The 11,335-nt window shown below is 42.4% G+C and overlaps 1 pseudogene; it reads right to left on the reverse strand.

Moving 5' to 3' along the window:
* Positions 1 to 4,801: 4,801 nt before the first annotated feature.
* Positions 4,802 to 5,558, reverse strand: LOC137216483 (ferritin light chain pseudogene; annotated as a pseudogene).
* Positions 5,559 to 11,335: the final 5,777 nt, after the last annotated feature.

Consider the following 11,335-nt stretch of genomic DNA (forward strand, 5'->3'; position numbering starts at 1 on the left):
TGACACACTGCATGGCATTCAAAGCAAAGCACTGAGAAATAGTGTAGGTATTAGGGTTTAAAGTAGAGGAGAAGACGGAGACATTAAAGCTACTGAGCAAACACCTTTTAGTCTGGGCTTTGTCATTTACTACCTATATGAGTCTGAACAAGCCTGAGCCTCAGTTTTCTTACCTGTAAAATGAGGATGGAATACACCTTTCACAGGATATTGTGAGAAATAAATGAGATGGTGAGTGTGGAAAGTATTTTAGGATAACAATAGGTACTATTTTTGAGATTTTAATATCTACCAGAAACAATTTTAAGCATTTGACATAAATTAACTCATTTAATCCTAACAACAACCCTAGGAAATTGGTACTATTATTATTCCTCCCACTTTACAAATGGGGAAACTAGGGCTCTGAGTTGTTAGGTAATTTACTCAAGGTCACACAATAAACCAGGATTAAAACTCCAGAGACCATGCTCCTAACTCTTATACTACACTGCCTAGGTAGCAATTCAAAGGGTGACGGAGTTAATGTCTCAGAAGGAGGATATGAAATCTAGCTGGTAAATGGCAGAAATAGAATCCAAACCTTGGTCTGTCTCCAAAGTCTGCGTTTTTTCACTATGCAGCTTCCTGAAAGCACATAATAATAGTAGCTGTCATTTGCTGACTGTCTATTTACCAAGCACTTTTTGTATAGTCCCACTAATCTTCGTAAGGTAGATAACCCTACAAGGTAGATGTTATCCTTATCTGAAAGATGAGGAAAATGAGCCTCAGAGAGTTGTTCTTTGCCCAAAGTCACACAGTTCAGGGTTTGAATACATATCTGCTTCACACCAGAGCCTATGTCAACTGTACCTTGCTACTATCCTTGCAAAGTGTAAAGGGCACAGGTGTTCATTGTTAAAGTCAGAGTGCATGACTAGAACTCAACTGATATTATTTTACATGAGGATGGTATCAATTAGCTAATGCCTACAACATCCAACATCTGCTTATTTCTGGTATCCCCCTCCCTCCTAGTTCTTTCTCTCCTCTCCAGCATCTTTCCCTCCTTGTCTCCCTTCTCTTTCCTTCCCTACTGTCCTTTTTTTCTCTTCCTGTTTCCATTCTAACCTCCTCTCCCTCTCTATGGCCACCTAAGTTCAGGCAGGGAGACATGAGGGCATTTTCTGTGGGATGGGTTATCTTCAGGGTTACACCAATCCTGGAACTGAACCTCTTGTAGAGACAGTGGTCCCGGTCAGGGTGACCTCATATTAAATGAGGAGCCTGGCGATTAGCCCAACCTCATCTGGTTTTTGATAAACATGTTGACTGACTGAGCTAGGCTCAAGAGGGAACCAACTTCTTTGGAGATATGGGGCCATGGCTGTTATAAAAGTATACATAAAATCTTCAGTTCATTCACTTATTTAGACATTTTATTCTTCAAATGTAAGTGCCTAGCACTGTCTGAAGAATGGAGAGACAAAGAGAAGGAAGCAAGTTTCCTGCCTTCAAGGAGATAGGAATTCTCAGTTCAGTGTGAGAGTGGACACATGCCCAAATATTTGTAATACACTTTAATAGAGATTTATACTATATTAGGTACTGTAAGAGCTCAGAGGAGATAGCCACTCATTCTTTTAGGGAAGGTACGAAGAGTCAGGGAGGCCTTTGGTAAGGAGGTGGCATTCAACTAGGCCTTGACAGGTGAGCAGCAGATCACCAAAGGAGGGAAGGCCATACCAGGCAGAACATAGTGCTCTTGCAAAGGCATAGAGGCATGAAAGAACACACAGCTTCTGGTAATAGCAAGTAGTTCAGTATTTCTGGTAAATGTTCAACTGCATCACTTACCAACTATGTGACTGGGCCAAGTCACTTGCCCCTCTTGGCTCGGTTGCTCTTCTGTTAAATGGTAAGTATAATGCTAATGATCATTTTCTTCACTAAGATTGTATGAGAAGCAAATGAAATGGTTAATATGGAATTCTGGCATCATGAGGAGGTGTGAATTTAGCCATTCTTTTCAACCTTTAAAGGCTATGTGATAGTAGATGTGAAATAAATTTATAAATTGTAAAGCACCATACAAGTGTGCATTGGTATTATTATAAATTTCATGGGCCAAAACTGCAGCACCACAGGAAAGCTCAAGAGTTTAGTTTTCTCCTTCTGACTTACTTCACTCTGTATGACAGACTCTAGGTCCATCCACCTCACTACAAATAATTTTGTTTCTTTTTATGGCTGAGTAATATTCCATGTATATATGTGCCACATCTTCTTTATCCATTCATCTGTCGATGGACACTTAGGTTGGTTCCATGTCCTGGCTATTGTAAATAGTGCTGCAATGGGATAGGGAGGGTGGGAAGGAGATGCAAGAGGGAGGAGATATGGGGACATATGTATACGTATAGATGATTCACTTTGTTATACAGCAGAAACTAACACAACATTGAAAAGCAATTATACTCCAATAAAGATGTTTAAAAAAATGGTTCTGATGAACCTAGGGACAGGAAAGGAATAAAGATGCAGATGTAGAGAATGGACTTGAGGACACAGGGAGGGGGAAGGGTAGATGAGATGAAGTGAGAGAGTGGCATTGACACATATCCACTACCAAATGTAAAATAGATAGCTAGTGGGAAGCAGCTGCATAGCACAGGGAGATCAGCTCGGTGCTTTGTGACCACCTAGAGGGGTGGGATTGGGAGGGTGGGAGGGAGAAGCAAGAGGGAGGAGATATGGGGATATATGTATATGTATAGCTGATTCACTTTGTTATACAGTAGAAACTAACACACCATTGTAAAGCAACTATACTCCAATAAAGATGTTTAAAAAAAGAGTTTAGTTTTCAATTACAGTGTTCAGCCACCTGACTCCAAGCCCTCCTCCAGTTAGTTTGTTGCTGGGACTCCCCACTCCATCCCCTCACCCCCATGGCTACTTTTTATTAGTTTATGTGGGGGGATATGTGAGCAGTACTATTTCCCTGTACCCAACCTCCATCCTATTCTTACCTTCTTAGCTTTTTGCCCCTGGGCCCCAAAGGGAAACATATATCCTTCCACTTTCCCCTCCTTACTCCACTCTCTGCTACTTCATTCCAGGAGTTTCAGGCAGCCTTTAACTCTACTGCTTTATTCAAGCATCTTAATTGCAGCATCTGGGACCCAGGATTGTAAGTTCCAAAGTCCTATTCACAGTGTCTCTCAGAGTGGGGGTGGTGGTGTATGTCCAGGGGACACCATGCAAACAAATTTCCTGGTGGTCTGCCTTAACCTCCTGGGATTTGTTGTAGAATAAAGAATTGGGTTACTCTTGTTTTTTAAAGGGTTGGTAGTTAGATAGAATTTGGTAATTAGGCATGTTTTATTCTGATCCATGAAATGGGCAGTATATATGTGCCCTGGGTAATTAATATTGTTTCACGGAAAGCCCAAAGAGGATGAAAGTTTCTGGAAAAAATGGTAGGCTTTCTTGGATGAGTCCATGCTTCTAAGTTCTACTGAGGTAATGGACTCTTTAACTTATCTTTGGCAGTAGTCCTTCAGTCACACCTACCTGCAGATGGTTATATCTGACCCCATAATTGTCATATGTATATGTTTCCTTTCTGGATAGGCACAAAGCTCATAACGGGCAATATCTATATCTTGTGGGTTTATGTATCTCCATACCAGGCCTAGCCTAGCATTTGGCACATAGGGGGTCAATTAATTGAATGAATGAATGATAGATGGATGGGTAGATAGATAGATACTTGAATAATAATTTACTTGAATAGTAAATACTTGAATAAATCAGTAAATGATAAGGGAGAAAGTATAGGTTGAATTGGTAATTCTCAAGAAATCCTTGCTGTTTGGATTATAATACTACAAGGAGTAACAACTGCCTCCTTGTGAAAGGGGAGCTAATACTTTCCCAGAGGCAGGCACTTATTCTAAATCATAACTCTGATAGTTAGGTAGCACGTTGTTGCCCCGAGCCTGCCTTCCACAGCTTCTTCCCTCTATGCCAGAAGTAGAAAGTAAATCAACCATTTTAAAATGTCAACAATAACCAACTGAATACCTACTATATGTCAGTCACTGGGATAAGTAATGAATTACACAAAGATGAATAAAACATAGTCCCTAGCATTGAAGAATTTTCCCTCTGGTAAGAGAGACAGAACTGTATTCATAAATCTCTAATATAGATGGGAGAATATTCTGTGTAATGTCAAAAGAAGGGGATATTAATTTGGTCTTAGAGGATGTAATGGCTTGAATGGTGACACCCCCCCAAAATGATACACCCAAGTCCTAACCCCCTGATACCTGCAGATGTGAATTTATGTTTATGTGGATAAAGGGTGTTTGTAGATTTAATTAAGTGACATATCTCAAGATGGGACCATCCTGGATTGGCCAGATAGGACCTAAATCCAGTGACAGGTGTCCATATAAGAAGATGAGCAATACAGAGATACAGGCAAGAAGGTCATATGAAGATGGAGGCAGAGATTGTGGTTATGCTGCCACAAGTGAAGGAACACCAGGAGCACCAGAAATTGGAAGAAGCAAGGGAAGATCCCCCTCTAGAGCTTTGGAGGGAGCATGGCCCTGCCGACACCTTGATTTTGGATTTCTGGCCTCCACTGTGAAATAATGAGTTTCTATTAAACCACCAAGTTTGTGGTAAAGTGTTGCAGGAGTCCTAGAAAAGTAATACAGGGGGATTAAAGAAAGGCATTAGAAAGGACATGACACTTCAAGGACCTTAAAGGAAGAGAAGGATTTTTTTCTTCTTTAGCTGCTGCAAAAAGCTTTATTGTTTCCATTTGGTCCAAGGCTTGGGAGAGGGCTCCAGGGTGGTTAAAAACTGCCTGGTGGCTGCAGAGACGGGCTTCAGGCAGAAGCCCTGACACCAAAGGGGCTCCTCAAAGGCCACTGGGCTCCAGAGGTTCCTAGTCATACTTGACAGTGAGCCTTTCGAAGAGATACTCACCCAGCCCAGCCTGGGGACCAGCCAGCCTGCAGAAGTTGGTCAGGTGGTCACCTATCATCTTAATGAGTTTCACCGCCTCATCTAGGAAGTGGCTCTCCAGGAAGTTGCAGAAATGTGGGTTTGCGCGGGCAGAACCCAGGGCATGCAGATCCAAAAGGGCCTGGTTCAGGCTCTTCTTCATGTTAATGGCAGCTTCCATAGCATCCTGGGTTTTACCCCACTCATCCTGAGATGGCTTCTGCACGTTCTGGAAGACGGCACGGCCGCTGTGCTGGTTTTGCCTTTTCAAGAGACACTCGGTGCCCTCACGCTTCTCTTTGGTCAATTCGCGGGAAAAGTGGCCCACGCCCTCCAGAGCCACATCGTCGAGGTCAAAATAGAAGCCCAGAGAGAGGTAGGTGTAGGAGGCCTGCAGACGCATGTTGACCAGGTGGTTGTCGGTGGCCTACACCTCGGTGGAATAATTCTGATGAATCTGGGAGCTCATGGTTGATCGGTAATAAGGAGTTAAGCTCAAAAAATGGTGTTGGCTGGTCCCGGTGACCAAGGATAGCTGAGTGGCTGACTCCGAAGGTCGAGACTGGAAAAAGGGTTGGAGGGTGGTCAGAGGCTGGAGCAAAGGGCATCCCTGGGTCTGTTCCATCCAAACACTGTTGAAGCAAGAGACAGATCAAGGGGACCACCGAGCGCACTGCCGAAGAGAAGAATTTTGATGTGCAGAAGAGCACAAAGGGAATTCCAAGCTGAGGGAACAGCATAAGGAAAGACATGGACATATTAAATGGAGTTTGTCCTGTGGTTGGAGTGCCAGCTATGTAGAGCTGGAAAGATACTGGAACTATTTCATGATTATTAGCCTAGAGATTTTGACATTTTGTTATTCAGACTTTAGGAAGCCATTGAAGATTCTGAAGGTTTGAAGTAACGAGAGAGAATACCCTGTTATTTAACAAAGCTGAGGACACTCGTTGACTGCTCTGTGTGTGTGTGTTGACTCCACATTTCCTAGATGCCAATGGATTGGTTTGTATGTAGCCAAAGAGGGTGCTCAGGGAGCATTTGTGTTACATGGATGGGAACATCTCTTTTCTTGCCTTGTTCTGCACTTGCTCTTTTGAAACACATCCTCCATTCTGGGCAGGATCTAATTAGGACCACATATTTTGCTGCATAATCCCCAGTGCAATGTCCTTGGGGATTTGACATGATTGCCTATATGGATGGAGCTGGAGAGGTTAGTTCAGGGAAGGCCAGGCCTCAAAATCAACCAGAGCTTCTGTTTTCTTCCTAAAGTAATCTTTTCTCACTCTCCTTTTACCTGTATTATTTGTTCCATGATCTGAGACAGTCATTATTCACCACATTACACTATCACCATCACCATCATCACCACCATTATCAACATCAGCAGTAGGAGCAGCAGTTATGAACAGAGTAAAAGGAAGATACAACAGGAAATACTAGTGTGGATAGAAGGAAACTCATGACTTCATCAATGACTTAGGAAAGCTTTCCTGCAGAAAGGGAGATTTCAGGAACTTCTGGAATACATGCACAAGCAGACATATTTATTTTATGCTTGTATATGCCAAGCCTTTTGTCAGGTGTTTTCATACACCTTAACTCATGAACTTCTTTCTGTGAGGTAGAGATTATAATTGTTAGCCCCTTTTTACAAATGAAGAGATTGTGGCTTTGAGAAGACTCTGTAAGCCATCTAGGATTACACTAGTAAGGGGCAGAACCCGAGGTCATTTGATTCAAGTCCAGTGCTTTTCTACTACAACACAGCTCAGCTTGCTTCCCTTTGCCTGGGTTGGTGGCGGTCAGGGAATGAGGTACACTCTGGAGTACCGGATTTTATATTAAGAGGAATCCTTTAAGGTCCTTTCCTTAAAGGAGAACAGGGAACCATGTCCAAGAAGCCTTGAACCAGATGTTTCTAAGGCTAGTTGAGCTCAGTCTGACTGGGTCTCTAAGGCTACTGTTCAAACCACAAGACTACATTGCAGTTTCCAACAGTGTACATTTGGCACTACTAATACCTCCCACACTAAATAAGGCTTGTGAGTCCGTGCCTGAGAGGGAGATCACACTGTGCAGGGCAGTCTGATGGTGCCCAACCCAAGGAAGCTCAAAACCCACATCACACGTTCCATACATTATCCGCAGAACACAGAATGCCCAGCCGCATGATGGAGAGCTGCATTTCACTGTGGGATCTGGTTAAAGATGCCTGCTGATCTCTGTCCATGGTCCTGCTCTAAGTCTGGACACACTCACCACCCACCAACACCCCTACTACCACCTTGCTTAGGCCTTCCTCAGTGCTGCTAGGCCACAAACATTTGACCTGTGCCTTCATCTGGGGCTTCTTCAATGGCCCTTGGCAACTGAACATGAAAATGGTTTTCTCCAGACCTCAGTTCCCTAACTTTGAGTCATGCAGCCTGTCCCAGCATGTTTCAAAGGCTCATCCTGAGAAAGCGCTCAGTGGGAGAAGCTGTCCTTGCCTAGGCTGGCTTTGAACACAGCAGCTGAGCATGCTGAGAAAATGGGGGCAGGACACCCCAGACACACTTAATTGGAACCAGCACTTAACTCATTTGGCTTTGATTTGTGGGCCCAGATGTTACAACTCAGCTCTACCTTCAAAGAACAATGAACTCAAGCAAAGGGTTTTGTTTGTTTATTTGTTTTAAGGCTTCAAGGAAGGGAATGTCCACAGTGGGGCATTGTTTTTTAATAGATTGTCATGAACAAATGACATGATGCATGTGAACGTCCATCATAAATCACAAATGTTCATCATTGCTATCATCTAAACACTAAGGTTCAGTGCCTCGTCTAGCTACCTAATATGTGACCATGACCTTTATTTTCCACGTTTATAAAGTAGAGAGTGAGAATTCAAGGATAAAATGCCCTAGAGTTCCAAAGCCTTCCCAATCCGGCCCCATTCAACCCATCCAAATTTGGCTTCCTCCTTGGAGCAAGCCCTGGCTCCAGCCATGATGTTCATGTCACTGATTCCCAAATACATTGCTCACCATTCCTCTTCAGCACTTCCTCAGCTCATGCTCTTCTCACTGCCTAGCAAGTCCTACTTCACCCCCAGGGACACCCCTACCTGGCACATGCCCTGGGGAACCCCAAACTCCTTTGGCCTCCTGACCAAAAAGGCCCTGACTTATTCTCACCTCTCACTCAGCCCTCATTCTGCACTGCCTGAGAGTATTGCTCTCCTGTGTTTCCATCCCTAGGCTAATAGACTTTAGGCTTCTTTGAGGTAAAGACTATGTCTTTAGTTGTCTCTGTTTTCTCCTCCTGAGACCTAATACAGGGTCCCAACCAAACACTAACTGAATAATTCATAAATGAAGATTCCCTTGCTCCTCCTAGGGTTGCTGAAAGAAAAAAAGTGACATGTCTGTCTATTGTCAGGAGGGAGAGAGCTATAGTTTTCTAATGCTATTTACGACAAAGGAGGGAAGTATTGAGGCAATTTGTCAGTTCCATTATATTTAATGGGAGCCCTCAATGTGCTGGGTGCTGCCCCTCAAATATTTAATGGGAGCCCTCAGTGTTCTGGGTACTGCCCCTCAAACACGAGGAACAGCTAATGCTGGTTTCAATTCACTGCCCTCTCAAATCTGCCCCCCCCCGAGTTCCTTTGGTCCATTCTTTGGAAGTTGCAAGGGAAAGGTGCCATAAAGTCCCAGCCAGAGGCCATTATTATGATGGTTATATAGTCTCTGGGCACAATGGTGGTACATTATATGAAAAATAATATGGTAGTTTCCTCCCTTGTATATGCATGTGATACTGCGATAATGTTATTCTGTCATTCACCTTATTTTATCCCTGTGGGCTAAGGTAGAAAACAAATTTGAGCTGAAAAACATCCTATGTCTGTCCTCAGCATAATGGAGAGAAACTTTCTGGGTCCAACTCCAGGATAGAAGCACCTCTTATGTCCCCAAAGTTTCCAGACACTATAGTTCCCTTCACTGGGAACAGGCTGAATTGTGGGACTGTTAGGGAGTATGGCAGGCTAAAAAATCACAATACCCATGGCACTTGCTTGGCATCTGAAAGGCTGTGACCATTTTGGAACACCAGTTCCAGAGGCTAAGAATCATCCAGGCATGCAACATGGAAATAATGGAGGAGTTAAACATTTTCCCCAAAGAGAAATTCCAGTAAACTCTTTTTAATCTTGCTATCAAGCTCTATTAGCCAGTGAATAAAGAGATTATTCTCTCCATTTCTGCCATAGAGAAACTGAAAGTCAGAGAGGTTCAGTGCTTTGTTGAACATCATACAGTTTGTCAACAGCAATATTAAAGTCAAAACCAAAGATTCTGGGTCCTAGTCTCATACTCCTTCATTATTCCACTTTGCCCCAATGGACATGCTACAATTGACTGCTAAATAGCAGAGGCTAGTTGTTCCCAAATGGCACCTTCTTGTATTGAAGTCTTATGGTGACTCTCTCCTTTAGATCTACCTTATAGGGAAAACACTATGTAAGAGATCCTTTGTTACATTTTTAGTCGATAAAACCCCAGGGAAAGGGGCAATGTGAGCTAAGACAAGGCAGCTAAGACAGCTGCCTTGACCTGAGTTCCACTTCAGACAAGGCAAAGAATGTAGTGAAAATCTGATCAATGCCTTACATTCAGTGCCTCTGTTGTGCTAGGCACTGTGCTCAGACATGGGTACCAAAGTTACAAGTACCTGCTTTCAAGTGAAATCAGTATCTTGAAGATATCCATGTTCATTTCAGCATTATTAACAACAGCCAAGATACGGAAACAACCTAAATGTCTGTCGATGGATGATTGGATAAAGAAAGTATCACACACACACACACTCACACACACACCTACACATTCACAATGGAATATTATTCAACCTTACAAAAGAAGGAAATCCTGCCACTTGTGACAACATGGATAAACCTGGAGGACATTATCCTAAGTGAAATTAGCCAGAAACTGAAAGACAAATACTGCATAATCTCACTTACATGTGGAATCTAAAAAAGTTGAACTCAAAAATGGAATAGAGCGGTGTTTGGTAGGGGCTGGGTGTGGGGGAAATGGGGAGCTATTAGTCAAAGGGTATATAGATTCAGTTATACAGGATGAGTAAGTTCTTAAAATCTAAGGTACAGCATGGTAACTATAGTTAATAATACTGTATTTTATAGTTGAACTTTGCAAGAGATTTGATCTTAAGTGTTCTCACCACACCAAAAAGAAAACAAAATCATAACTATGTGAGGTGATGGATGTGTTAATTATCTTGATTGTAGTAATCATTTCAAAATGTATACATATATCAAAATATCACATTGTCCACCTAAATATATACAATTTTTATTTGTAAAGTTTAAAAGTACCTGCTCTCCCCTCTATAGGTGAACAGTCTAGAAAGGGAAGAAGACACATAAGCAGACAGCGTCAGTATCATATGCTGAGTATAGTGATTAAGGTAAACATGGGTGCTGTGGGAGCATAGGGGAGGACACTCAGGCTAGCCTACAGGTAGGAATGGAGCCTCAGAAGTTTTCTTGGAGTAACTACAACTAACAATAGTGCCTGGCACATTGAAAGCACTCAATAAAATTTATTTATTATTACTATGACAATAGACATTATTCCTGCCCTCAGGGAGCTCATAGTCTAGTAAGAGAGAATATATCAATACATAACTATAATTTCATGCTAACTGGCCTGCTTGAGAAGAGAGAAATGGATAATAGCCCATATTCAATGAACGCCACCTATGTGCCAAGCCCTGTTCTAAGGACATTATGTATATTCCTCCATTTAGTTCCCACAACTACCCTATGTTTAATTCCATTTCCCTTAAGTATAGGTGAGGCAACTGAGGCACAGAGAAGTAAAGTAACTTGCCTAAAGCCAAGTTAGTTACAACTAATGAATGGCATTAAGTAGTCACATACGAGAAAGGAAAAAAAAGCAGCCCCTTACATCTGAAACCTGGCCTGGCACTCACAGGTAGGACACAAACCTGTTGTTCTCCTGCTGGACATAAACAATCTCACAAAATACCCACAGCAGACAATGTTACTCTGAGAACATCAAAAAGTGAGACAAAGCAAAGCTGCTTCATAATTTAGTCTAAGCACAGACAAAAAACAAGGTCACTGTGCCACCCACAAAAGCTTAATTCTCACTTTAGTCTTCCTTCCTTATAGATAGGATTTATTAAGGTGCTCAGTCATAGAATTGCCCTTCCTTTCTGATAGCATTCAATATAGAATGAACCCCTACTTTCTTAGACTCTCCCCCAAATTACCCAGCCAAAGCTCAAA

This window comes from Pseudorca crassidens, chromosome X (genome assembly GCF_039906515.1).
Source record: "Pseudorca crassidens isolate mPseCra1 chromosome X, mPseCra1.hap1, whole genome shotgun sequence".
Taxonomy (NCBI): domain Eukaryota; kingdom Metazoa; phylum Chordata; class Mammalia; order Artiodactyla; family Delphinidae; genus Pseudorca; species Pseudorca crassidens.